This window comes from Choloepus didactylus, chromosome 6 (genome assembly GCF_015220235.1).
Source record: "Choloepus didactylus isolate mChoDid1 chromosome 6, mChoDid1.pri, whole genome shotgun sequence".
Lineage (NCBI taxonomy): Eukaryota > Metazoa > Chordata > Mammalia > Pilosa > Megalonychidae > Choloepus > Choloepus didactylus.
In genome coordinates this window covers 81142722-81157147 of record NC_051312.1, presented here as the reverse complement: position 1 = coordinate 81157147, position 14426 = coordinate 81142722, and the positions used below count along the sequence as shown (strand labels likewise).

Here is a 14426-nt window from a genome sequence, read left to right as displayed (position 1 = left end):
AATGTAATCAGTATCCTGTTCCTGGAGATTATTACTTCCAATTACTTCCTATTACTTTTACTACATATATTGATCTTTGTAGCTCACTTCCATTCATTAGGGTTCCAACAATGTTTTGGCACAAAGAGGTACATCTAATCTCTTGATCTTTCCCTGTTTTCACTGTCCTTCACTTCTTCATAGTCTCATATCCCATCTTACTTTGATGAACTGCTCTATACTCAGAGAACTTAATTGAGATATAACCCACCACCCTCACAAGGTGAGATAACTTCCAGGGTGAACCTAAACTGATTGATTCCTTTCTGAAACAAAATATCATCTTCAGCAAAGAGGCAATGTTGTATCAGTGGAGAAATACATACTTTTCTAACAAATGCCACAGAAACAATTGAATATGTATAAGCAAAAAAGGAATAATAATATCAATCCATTTCTCACATGAATTACAAAGAGTTACTTATAATTAATCATAGACCTAAATTTAAATTCTAAAACTATAAAACATCTAGAACAAAACATGAGAGAAAATCTTTATAATCTTGGATTGAGCCAGTACTTCTTCAACATAACATCAAAGCATAATACATAAAAGATAAAAATGATAAACTTGACTTCATGAAAATTAAAAATTCTGATTCTCAAAAGGAAGAGTTAAGAAACTAAAATAAAACCCAGAGGCTGGGAGAAAATAATTTTGCAAACCATATTTCTGATAAAGGATTTGTATATAGAAGGCTTACGGAATTCTCTAAAGTCAGTAATAATAAAACAATCCTTCCAATAATAAAACTGGCAAGAGAATTAAACAAATACCTGAAGAAAAAACATTTCCAGAAGGTAACTGAAGACAAGAAAAGATAGTCACCATTATTAGTCATTAGAGAAATGGAAATAAAAACTACCATGAGATTACATACCTATTAGAGTGGATGCAGTTTTTAAAAGACTGATCATCATACTCAATGGAGGAAGTAGAACACTTGTATGCTGCTGCTGAGGCTAAAAACAAAATGGTACATCCATTTATAAAAATACTTTGTTAGTTTGTAAAATTAAATATATGCATATCATTTCTACTCTTAGGTATTTAGCCAAGGGAAATGAAAGCATGTATTGATACAAAGATTGTTACAAAAGTTTTCATAGCAGCTATATTTGTAAGAGTCAACAACTGAAAATGCCCCCAATTTCCAACAACAGTTGAAGTGATAAAAAAATTATAGTTCAATAATTTAATTCAGTATGACCGAACAACACAGAGGAATTAATTATTGACACCTATGAAAAACAGAAAAATTGCAAAATAATTATGCTGAATGAGCAAAGCCAAACTAAAACCAACCAACCAACCAACCAAACAAAATGATGTTTGAATCTAATTGTATGGAGTCCTAGAAATTTGAAACCAATCTATGGTGTCAGAAGCATCAGTCATTTTCTGCAGCTATTGGATGGGCGACAAGAGGGATTGCAGTGTATAAGGACACTTCTGGGTTGATGGGCACATTCACTATCTGGATTGCGGTAAAGGTATCATGAATGTATGCATATGTCACAACATTTCAAACTAGATATATGTCAAAATATAGGAAAAGATATGCCATCAGAAAAATACACAAAGCATATACTATCCAACTGATAAGTGAAATGGCTCTATTAAAATCAAGTATTATAGTCTGCAAGAAAAAATGAGCAGATAAAAAGATACTGAGAGAATTAAAAGGAAAAATAACAAAAATGAATTCCACAATCATTGTCCCCTCTCTCAGCAATCAATAGAAAAATAGGCAAAAATTGTGACATAGAAAGTCTGGTTTGCACTATCTACTACCAAATCTATTTAACATTTATAGACCAGTATTGCCCATAACTTCATAATACTCATTGTTTTCAAATGCATATGTTATGCTCACCAAAATAGACCATATCTTGAGAAATTAAGTCTCAATAATCTAAAAGAAGTGAAGTCATACAGAGGATATTCTCTGAACACAGCAGAATTAAATTAGAAATCCAAAGAAATAGGATATTTAGGAATCCAATTAATATCTGGAAAATGCACAACACATCTGTAAACATTTCATAGGTTAATATTAAATCACACAGGAATTTATAAAATGTTTTGAGATGAGTAATTAAGAAAATAGAGCATATTGAATGTGTGGATGCAGTAAAAACAGTGGTTGGAGAGAATATTACAGCTTGGTTTTTTTTTTTTTTACATTAGAGAAAAAGTTCTAAAATCAATGAAACAAGCTACCAGCTTGAGAAGCTAGATAAAAAAAGAGTTAAATAAATACAATATATATATTATCAAATACTTAATATAAGAAAAACAATAAACAAAATAGGAAACAAACAGAAAATACACAAAATTTACAAGGCCAGCAGTCTGTTGAACAGTATAAAAAAATTGACTAATCCCTGACATAATTAATCAAGAAAAAGGGGAGAATAAAAATTACCCATACGAACAATGAAAATAGTGTATCATAACAGATTATAAAGACATTAGAATGCTAATATTGAACACTATGAACAATTTTATGCCAACAAATTTGAAGCTTGCATAAACTGTATAACCTACTCTCAGATGTTTACATAGATAGACAATAAATGGTAGTAAATCATAGATACTTAGACTCATATAATAAATGTTGCAAAATTCCAAAAGTTAGTATTTCTGGGTATTTGGGGAAGGGGTATATTGCAATTCTATGTATTATTTTTGTATTATTTTTGCAACATTCCTATAATTTTGAAGTTTTTTCAAAAGAAAAAATGTGTACATATTTCTTGAAAAATATATGTCCCCATAATTGACCTAACTAGGCTCAGAAAATCTGAATAGCCTGATTTATGTTGGAAAGATAGAATTTGCCAAAAAACCTTCCAAAATTTAAACCCCAGTTTCCAGAAATTTCTCTGGTAAAGGCTATTAAATAATAAAAGGAAGAATGATACCATTATACACAAACTCTTTCAGAAATTAGAACAGCAGAGAAAATTGACCAGTTCATTTTGTGAGACCAGTTCTAATAACAAATCCTGACAATGATATTACAAGAAAAATAAATTATAGATGCAAAATTATTGACAAAATATTAGCAAATACAATACATATATATATTAAGAATCATATATCATAACCAAGTAAGTTTTATCATAGGAATTCAAAGTTATTTTAACATTTGTAAGTCAATCACTGTGAAGATGTCAACCAAATAAAAAAAAATTAGAAAAAGAAGGTCAAAATAACCCAAAGCAAGCAGAAGAAAAATAATAGTAAAGATCAAAGTGAAAATAAATAATGTAAAGAATAGAAAAATAACCAATAAAATCAACAAAATCATGTGTTGGCTCTCTGGAAAGATCAACAAAATTAATGAATCTTTATCTAGACTGACAAAGAAAAAAAGAAGGTTCAAATTATAATATTCTACATAGTACTGGAAGTTGTAGCCAGAATAAATAGACAATAAAAAGAATAGAAGACATTCAATTTGGAAAGGAAGAAATAAAGCTTTCATTTGCAGATGACAGGATCCTATATAAAGAAAATCCTGAAAAATCCATAACAAAAGCTAGTAGAGCTAATAAATGCAATGTGATGTTATAGAAGGTGAATACTCAAAAATTAATAGTGTCTCTATACACTAGTAATGAACAGTCTGAAGATGAAATCAAGAAAAAAATTCCAAAATATCTAGGAATAAATTTCACCAGGGATATAAAGGGCATATACACAGAAAACTATAAAATATGCCTAAAAGAAGTCAAAGAAGACCAAAATTAACAGAAGTACATTCCATGTTCATGGATTGGAAGACTAAACATTGTTAAGACGACAATTCTACCCAAAGTGATTTACAGATTCAATGCAATTCCAACCAAAATAACAACTGTTTTTTTTTTTTTTTTTTGGCAGAAATGGAAAAGCGTATCGTCAAATTTATATTGAGAGGCACTGAATAGACAAAACCATCTTGAAAAAAGAATGAAGTTGGAGGACTTACACTTCCCAACTTTAACACTTATTGCAAAGCCACTGTACTCAAATCAGCATGGAACTGGCACAAAGACAAAGACATAAATATAAGAAACAGACTATAAAACTCCTAGAAGAAAAAATAGGGAAGCATCTTTAGGAAATTGGGTTAGGCAATGGTTTGTTAGACTTTACATCCAAAGCATGAGCAACAAAAGAAAAAATAGATAAATGGGCCCTCATTAAAATTGAAAATGTTGTGCACGAAAGGAATTTATCATGAAAGTAAAAAACAACCTACAGATGGGAGAAAATATTTGGAAACCACATCAGAAAAAATTTTAATATGAAGAAAATATAAAGAAATCCTACAATGTAACAACAAAAAGATGACTTGATTTTTTAAAAAATGGGCAAAAGACTTGAAAAGACATTTCTCCAAAGAAGATATATAAATGGTCAATAAGCACATGAAAAGATGCTGAACATCATTAACCATTAGGGAAATGCAAATCAAAGCCACCATGAGATACCATTTCATAACCATAGAATGGCTACTACTAAACAACACGTAAAATAATAAGTTTTGGAAGGGATGTGGAGAAGAAATAGGAACACTTGTTCAATGATGGTGGGAGTGCAAAATGGTGCAGTCACTATGGATGACAGTTCGGTAGTTCCATATGACCCGCTGATCCCACTTGTAGAATTATACCCAAAAGAATTGAAAACACAGACTCGAAGAGATATTTGCATACTTGTGTTCATAGGAGCATTATTCACAATTGCTAAAAGTTGGAAGCAACCCAAGTGTTCATCCACCAATGAATAGAGAAACAAAATATGGTATATATATATACAATGGAATATTATTCAGCTGTAAAAAGGAATGAAGTTCTGATGTGTGCAACAACATGGATAAATCTTGAAGACATCAAATTGAATGAAATAAGCCAGTCACAAAAGGCCATACTGATATGAAATAATTAGAATAAGCAAATTCATGAAGAAAATCCAAAAAGAACTATAACAAGGAAAGAGATTAATTAATAATCAAAATAATTCCCCCAAAACAAAGCCTAGAATTGAATGACTTTATTGTATAATTCCAGAAAAGGTTTAAATAATAATGAACACCAATTTTTCACAAACACTTCCAAAAATTATAAGAGGATAAAACACTATCCAAATTATCCCTTCAGGCCCCAGTGTTACTCTGATTCCAGTCAAATAAAGATATCACAAAAAAACTACAAAACTATCTCTTATCAATATAGATGCAAGAGTCCTTACCAAAATACTAGCCAATTGAAAATAGCATCAAATAAAATAATTACATATCATGACCAGTAGGGTTTATCTCAGTAATAAATGGTTAGTTCAACATACAAATTTAATCAATAAGCTGCATCATATTATTAGAGGAAAGGAACAGAAAAAACAAAAACATGATCATCTCAATATTTGTGGAAGCATTTGGTAAAATCCAAGATCTTTTTATGACAAAAATACTCATCAAAAAGGGATATAAGTAAACATTCTCAACTTGATATTGATATATGAATTGCCTATAGTTAATTTACTTAATCATGAAATAGAGAGAGCCTTTTCCTAAGAGCAAGAACTGGCCAAGGATGTTTACTCTTGCCACTTACATTCAACATTATTTCTGCTACATTCTAGCCAGAGCAAAATATTATTGAAATAAATTAAAGAGACACTAATTAAATTAAAGACATCCTATATGCTATATGCATGGATTCAGTACTTAATAAAGTGATCTACAGATGCAAATCTGTGACGGAATTTTTGGAGCAATTGAAAAGTTGATCCTAAAATCAGAGAAATGCAATGGACCCAAAAATAGCCAAAGCACTCTTGAAAAAGAATACAATTGATGGACCCATGCTTAATGATATCAAATTTTCTAAAAAGCTATAATATTTAAGACCATGTGGAAATGGCACATATATTTATTTCTATGACATATAGGTGAGAGTCTCAAAATAATCCCACACATCTATCATTGATTTTAGACATGGGTGCTAAGACTATTCAATGAGGAAACGAACAGCCTTCTTAACAAAGAGTTCTGGTTCAACTTGATATCCTCATGCAAAATAATAAATTTGGACCACTGTGTCTCATAAACACTAACTCAAAATGGATCAAACTCCTAACTGTAAGAGCAAAAACTATTAAACTCTGGGAAGAAAATGTAGGTATGTTATCTGTGTAACCTTGAATTTAAATATATTCCTTAGATTTGACACTTAAAGCAAAAGTAGCCAAAGAAAAAATATATAAATTAGACTGGATTGAAACTAATAACTTTTGTGTATCAAAGTATATTATCAAGAAAGTAAAAAGAGGTTGGGGTCCAGCCTCCCCCAGGAGCCCACAGTTGTCTGCTGCATGACCAGAGCCCACGTTCCTGCAGAGAGTGCCAGACAGATTGAAGCCATGGCCATTTTTTTCTGTTGTTACTAGGGGATCCACTATCCTTGCCAAATATGCTTAGTATGGAGGAAACTTCCTGTAGGTGGCAGAGCAGATTCTGGCTAAGATACCTTCTGAAAATAACAAACTAATGTACTCACATGGCAATTATTTGCTTCATTACACCTGCCAAGACAGGAGTGTGTATCATTGTATCAGACAATGATTTTCCATGTTCTTGAGCACTTAATTTTTTGAGTGAGATAAAGAAGAGTTTTCAGACTACATATGGTTCAAGAGCACAGTCAGCACCTCCATATGCCATGAATAGTGAGTTCTCAAGTGTCGGCTCCACAGCTGAAGCAACACTCCAAGAATAAGGGCCTAGACAAAGTGATGGAGACTCAAGCCCATCAGTGGATGAACTGAAAGGAATCATGGTCAGAAACACAGATTTGGTAGCTCAGTGGGGAGAAATATTGGAATTATTGATAGACAAAACAGAAAATGTCATGGATTCATCTGTCACCTTCAAAATGACCAGCAGAAATCTGATCTGAGCCCTGTGTATGAAGAATCTCAAGCTTACTTTCATCATCATTGTCACACTGATTGTGTTCATCTATATCATTGTGTCACCTCTCTGTGGTGGATTTACATGGCCAAGCCGTGTGAAGAAATAAGAAAGAAAAAGTTATCATTAACTAAGGATAAGAGAGAATAAGGAATTAAAAAAGCAATATATGTGATTCAAATCTTTTGCTACTGACAGATAGTATCTGATGGTCTCTTCAATCCTCTTCTCACTTTTTAAAAAAAATCTTGTTCTCTACCTCCAGATTTATTTTTGTCCCAGTGCACTTCAGATTGAACCATTCATTGCAGCAGTAGCCTTAAAAAAGGTGTTTGTTTCTTTGGTTTAACTAGTGTCTACTTAGAGAAACATTTTTGTTCTAATTGTACAAAGCTGTCTTCAGGGTAGAAACAACCAGTTTTATGAACTGTATAATAAATCTTAGGAGGGACTTTGTATATGAACACAAAAGTATTCAAGAGACAGTGTTGCTTGTATCTCATACTCTTGTCTTTTGTTATTGAAGAATTTTAGGTGCTTCAAAACAATTTAAATGGAAAACAGTTGTTATTTTGAAAATTGTTATTGAGTTGTTAGTACTGCTTGTTTTTAGGAGCACAGATAGATTAAGTTTTATTAAGTTTTATATAAACATTTTATTTCTATCAGATGGGGAGCATTTTGCTAATCCATGAGAAGCATACACAATTATCCCTGTTCTCCTAGCATTCACTTTCAGGAATAAAGTTGAGTGTGCTGATCATTCACACCACCATGAATTGCTTGATATCCTGTTTCCACATTGCAGTTGATTTGAGAAGATAATGATTTAATATTGTTGAAGGTTGTGTTTTTTAAATATATTCCTTTTTCTTCTGTGTATATTTAGGGCATTTGTATTGTTAATAGAATAGGTAGTGGAGGGGGCTGGGAGGCAAATTTCTCTGGCTCACCAGAGAAAATGAAGAGAATTCACATCTGATAGTCTAGCATTTCAGTTGTATGAAGACAGGTATTGTGGGAAATTTTTTCCATTCTAGGAAAAGCCCAAACTGAATAGTCAATAGTCACATCCAAGGTTTGGGTTTGACTGCTGTTGAATAATAGTATGAGCATCTTTGTAGGCTTATAAATTTTTTAGTCTGCCTAGTTTTGAAGAATTCTTTTGTGAAATTTTAAAGATAGTAGACAGATGGTGTATAGAAACAATATAAAATGGTTTAACATTCATTTAACCGAAGGGTAACAAAACTGGAATATAATGATACTGCTTAGGCTACTCTGCCATGTATTATCTAGTATGTATTTTTGGTGTGTATATGAAAGGAAGATATCTGCTGCCCTAGATGTAATTGCATTTATTTATCAATATGTACTTTTAAATAGAAATCATATTTGACTATTTCCAAACCAAAGAACAAATTAGTCTATACCAATTAGCCACCTGTTTAGCCTAGTCATGTATCTTGAATATATATGTACCACATAAGGCTCATAGGTCCTGTTTTTCCATTTTAAACTCCTTGATTCATGCTACTGGATTCACTTTTTAAAAATATATCTCAGACCCACTCTTTTCCTGTTGATCATGCATAGCACAAACATTTTTCCAGTCCTCTTTATCAACACAAATGCCTTTTCACTGCATCAGCATTTCAAAACTATTGGAAAATTACCTTTATTCTAGTAAAACATTTGGCAATTCTGAATAATTATTTCCAAATGTTTTTAATCCAAAGAAAAAAGGCTTAAAGCTATTTCCCTTTCTTATACACACCTGAATAAAATTAATTTGCATGTTTTAGAGATAAATTACTTAATTGTACCTTGGTCTATTTATGTATAAGAATGTGTCTTTTAAAAATTAAATTCAGTTTTATTGAGATATATTCATATACCATACAATCATCTATGGTGTATAATCACCTGTTCACAGTGCCATCATATAGTTATGCATTCATCACCACAATCCATCTTTGACCACTTTCCTTACACCAACAAAAATCAGAGTAAGAAATAAAGTAAAAAAAGAACACCCGAATCATGCCCCTCATCCCACCCCATTTTTCATCAGTCTTTGACCCATTCTTCTACTCATCCATCCAGACACTGGATGAAGGGAGTGTGATCCACAAGGCTTTCACAATCACGCTATCACCCCTTGTAAGCTACACTGTTATACAATCGTCTTCAAGAGTCAAGGCTACTGGGTTGGAATTTGGTAGTTTCAAGTATTTACTTCTAGCTATTCCAGTACATTAAAACCTAAAATGTATTATGTATATAGCGCATAAGAGTGTCCACCAGAGTGACCTCTCGACTCCATTTGAAATCTCTTAGCCGCTGACTTCACTTCATTTCATTTCACATTTCCCTTTTGGTCAAGAAGATGTTCTATGATGCCGGGTCCAGATTCATCCCTGGGAGTCATATCCTGCATTGGAAGGGAGATTTACACCCTGGGGAGTCAGGTCCCACATGGGGAGGGCAGCAAGATCACCCACCAAGGTGGCTTAACTAGAGAGAGAGAGCCACATCTGAGCAACAAAGAGGCATTCAGGGGGAGACTCTTAGGCACAATTATAAGCAGATTTAGTCTCTCCTTTGCAGTAACAAGCTTCACAAAGCCAAGCCCCAAGAAAGAGGGCTCGGCATACCAAGCCATCAGTCCTCAGTGTTGTGAGAACATCAGCAACAATCCAGGTGAGGAAGTCCAACACTTCTGCATTTTCCCCCAGCTCCTCAGGGGGACCTGCATATATATTTTTATTCTCAGCCCAAATTACTTTGGGATGTGTTGCTATTTCACTCTAACCTATACAAACCCACCACATCTCACTTCCTATTCAAAGTTCATTGCAATTGTGGTGTTTGAACAAACTGACTGTAGAAGTTATATTGTTTGGAAAACATAGATCCTACACCAAATAAATATCTCTTCCCTTGGTCTCACATGGAAGTTGAAGTTTTAATACACACTCAGTTTCAACCTTTACCCTTTGGCCTGATTTGCCCCAATCTTAACCAGAACTGCTTCATTCAGATTTCTAACTGAAGTCTGGGCTCTTTTTCAACTTTTTTCTTTTTTTTTAACAGTTGCTGTATGCATTAATACTGGCGTTCATATATACCAAGCTCTAGCTCTGAACCTTAGGTGCCACACAGACACCCAATGTTCCAGAGATTGATCAGGCCATACACAAAGGGATCAGCATCTCAGAGTTTGGAGATGGCCATTACAATTCAGGAATAGATTTGACTGCCCTAAGAGCTTACATTATAGAGACCATTGCATTAATCATTTCCCTGTTAAACTGTGTTCTAAGATTGAATTCTGAGTTTACACATTGTAGTTAATTCCGTATTGGTGAGGGATTACAGTGTTTGCCTTTTTTTCTGGCATACTTCACTCAAAATGTTGTCTACAGGATCCATTCACCTCGTTGTGTGTCTCACAGCTCCACTCCTTCTCATAGTTGCTCGATGTTCCACTGTATGCATACACCACAGTTCACCATTCTGTTCCTCAGTCATTGTACCCTTAGACCACCTCCACCCATTGCAAATCTTGAATACTGCCTCCATACACACCCATGTGCAAATGTTCAGTCATGTCTCTGCTCTCAGTTCTTCCAAGTACACACCTGATAATGAGGTTGTAGGACCTTATGGTCCCACATACTTAGCTTATTGTGCAACCACCACACTTACCTCCAGAAAGGCTATGCCATTCTGCCTCCTTGTCAACAGTAGATAGGTACATCCCTTTATCCATGTCCACTCTGGAACTTTTACCTATATTTATATTTTTTCTTACAATTTTATAGAGATATATTCACATACCATACAATTATCCACAGTGAACAGTAAGTTTTTCATGGTATCATCATATAGTTGTACGTTTATCACCACAGTCAGCACTTGAATATATTGATTACTATGAAAAAGTTTTTTCTGGTGAATAATAAGAAAGATAAAAAGAAAACTAAAATGTCACACAATACAATATAATAGTGATATGAAACAACCCCAGTACCAAGAATTCCATAACCCTCCCTTATATCCCCCTCATATACATTTAAATTTGGTTTATTGCCTTTGTTACAGACAATGGAAGCATATTACAATGTTACTGCCAACCACAGGCTCCAGTTTATTCTGATTATGTTTTTTTCCCATATACCATCCCCTTTTCAACACTCTGCATGGTTGACATTCATTTGTTCTCCCACATGTAAAAACATTTTTATATTTGTACATTTAACAACAGTCATTGGCCATTCCAGTTCTTGCCAAGTTATACAGTCCCAGTCTCCATCATCCGTCTTTACCTCTGGTGTCATACATTCCCCTATCCCACCTCTTTCAGCTTTAATCACAGACATCTTTGTTTGATGTACTTACAATATTGTTCTACCTTCACACTGTATTATGCTGTCTATTTCTGGATCTATACAATAAATCTTGCTGAACATTCTGTCATCTTTCAGCATCAAATGCCTCATCTCTACCCTCTTTCTATCTCCTGGTAGCCTGTGTCATTAGCTTTTCACTCTCAAATAAGAATGCTTTTTAAAGCACATGTCTTGCTTTAAATAATGAACAAACTGAAGAAACTAATAAAACTTAAGAGTATTAACAAAAATAAAGTAAAATGGTAACCAGATCATGGAAGAAAATAGTTCCAAATCATATATCTGTTAAGGATCTAACATCCAGAATATATAAAGAACACTTGGTACTCAACAATAAAAAGATAAATATATTAATATTGAATGCACAAATATTTGAATACACATGTCTCTAAAGTAGATATACCAATGGTTAATATGAACAAGAAAAGATGTTCAACATTCTTAGCCATTAGAGAAATGCTAACAAGAACACAGTGAGATGCCACTTCATAACCACTAGGATGGCTATAATCCAAAAATGGAAAATAGCAAGTGTTGGTTTGGATGCATAGAAATTGAACCCTCCTATATTGCTGGTGGAAATGGAAATAGGGCAGCTGCTGTGGAAAACAATTTGGTGATTCCTTAAAAAGTTAAACATAGAATTGTCATATGATTCAGCAATGCTGCTACTAGGTATATACCCAAAATAATTTAAAGCATTATCAAACAAAAACTTACACACAAGTGTTTATACCAGCACTAATCACAATAGCCAAAACGTGGAATCAACCAAATGTTTGTCAACTGATGAATGGATAAACAAAATGTGGTATATCCATGCAAAGAACTATTATTCAGCTTAAAAGGAATGAAGTACTGATACATACTAAAACATTAATCAACTTTGAAAACATTATGCTTTGTGAAAGTAGTCAAAAAAGATCACATATTTTATGATTTCCTTTTTATGAAATTTCCCAAATAGGTGAATCCATAAAGACATAAAGCAAATTAGTGGTTGTCAGGGGCAAAAGGGTGGGTCCTGGGGAATAGACTACTTAATGATATGGGGGTTACTTTTGTGTGATGAAAATATTTTGGACCAAGACAGAGATGACTTTTGCACAACATTGTGAATGTAGCAAATACCATTAAACAGTATAAAATCATTAAATTTTATTATCTGAGTTTTACAATAATATAAATAAGAAGTTAGAAAGTTTTAATATAGAAAAAATGTCCCTCTCATAACATTTTCTGTAAAACTGCTGCAGAAACATGTTCATGATATTATCTTATTTTTATTTAAAATAACTCTATTTAGTCAGGTATATAACATGTCTGAATATCACACCATTTAATAGTGGTTAACTTTAATGAGAGTTTGGGAAAGGGAGGACAGGAAAAGAAACATTTTGCATTGTTTGAGGTTTTTTAACAATAAAATGTACTGCTTCAATTTGCATACAGATATACTTATTGAAAGGAGAAAATTCTATAGATTTTTTCATGGGATGTGGCATAATTTTTATTAATTTAATTGTTTTTTTATAGAGAGACATAAAGATAATCTCATATGTAAAGTTCATATACGAACTTTGTCATTGGCAAAATTTTCTAAGCATAACAAAAATGCATTAAAAAGAAAAAATGACACTAATAAAAATGTCTTTTGTAAAAATTGAAATTAAAATTCAGTTAGTAGGGTTATGAATGAGTAGTTAATGTAAAAATGCTAGGTAAATTTTTTTTCAAGTTAAAAATAAGCTAACATGCCTTAAAGACTTTCTAAAGCAAAAGATTGTCAGAAAGAAGGATTTTAGAGGACTTTCTGAAGCTACTGTTGCCTGGATGCATTTGCCCTTCTGGGTATACAGCCAGAGAGTGAGAATGAAAGATTTTCCTGCTAGAGAGCCACTGCTGAGGGTCAGAAGAGAGTTTTGGGAAGCCAGTCAGAGTGTTAGAGAAGAAAGTAGGGAACTTGAGGGTCAAGATCCAGGTGAAGAAAGAAGAGCAGAGACTCAAGCCTGATACTATCGTAGTTTTCCCTTTATGACATTTGCTAAATTTTGAAGTTGCATGGAAAGGGAGGCCAAAAAGCTAAGTGGAGAACATTTGAAAAAAAGGGGGGAGATTTTGGCAGTCTTGAATCACTGGGTACACAAGGATTAGACTCCAGGAGGTGGGAGCTGTGTGAACAGACCCAGCTCTCAGGTGACAGCCCCAGTGGGCTAAGCTATTTAGACAGGATACTCACACCCCAATAAAATGGTAAAATAGGCCCCAATCCAGACAAACCCTTGATTAAATCATACTGATAAGACCCTGCATGGGGCTTATCACAAAGGAAAATGTGAACTATCCTTGGAAGAAGACAACTCATCTGTTCTTGATTTTTTTAAACACAAAGTCTGACATTCAATCAGAAATTGCTAGACATGATAAGAAACAGAAATAAGACATCAAAAGCTAGAGGAAAATTAAATATTAATAGAAACAGAGCCAGTTGTTTTACACATTGGAATTAACTTTCAAAGGTTTTCAAATAATCATATATAATTGATTCAAGAGTAAAAAATGGGCAAAAATAATGAAGAGATGAGAATTTCATCAAAGTATTGGAATTTGCCAAATTTTAAAATATATATATATAGAAAATTAGATGGACTAAACTATAAAATTTAAGTGATAAGCCTAATAATGCAGAAGAGCAGAATTGTGGATCAGTGAATTAGAAGACAAGTTAGTGGAAAATAAGAAACTGAAACTCTAAGGCAAAATTCATTACTGGAGATTAAGGGAAATGTTTCACAATGATAAAAGAGTCAATCCACTAGGAAAATATATTCATATCTAATCTTTATGCATCTAATAACATGACTAAAAATGCCAAGGTAAAAAAGTAACATAACTGAAAGTAGAAACAGACAAATCTTCAATTATAATAACACATTTTAACACACTTCCATCAAAAGTTTATAAAACAAGTAGATAAAGCATCAATAAGGCTATAATGATAAAAACT

The 14426-nt window shown here is 33.1% G+C and overlaps 1 pseudogene; it reads left to right on the top strand.

Moving 5' to 3' along the window:
* The first annotated feature begins 6504 nt into the window (after positions 1–6504).
* LOC119538114 lies at positions 6505–7113 on the top strand (annotated as a pseudogene).
* Positions 7114–14426: the final 7313 nt, after the last annotated feature.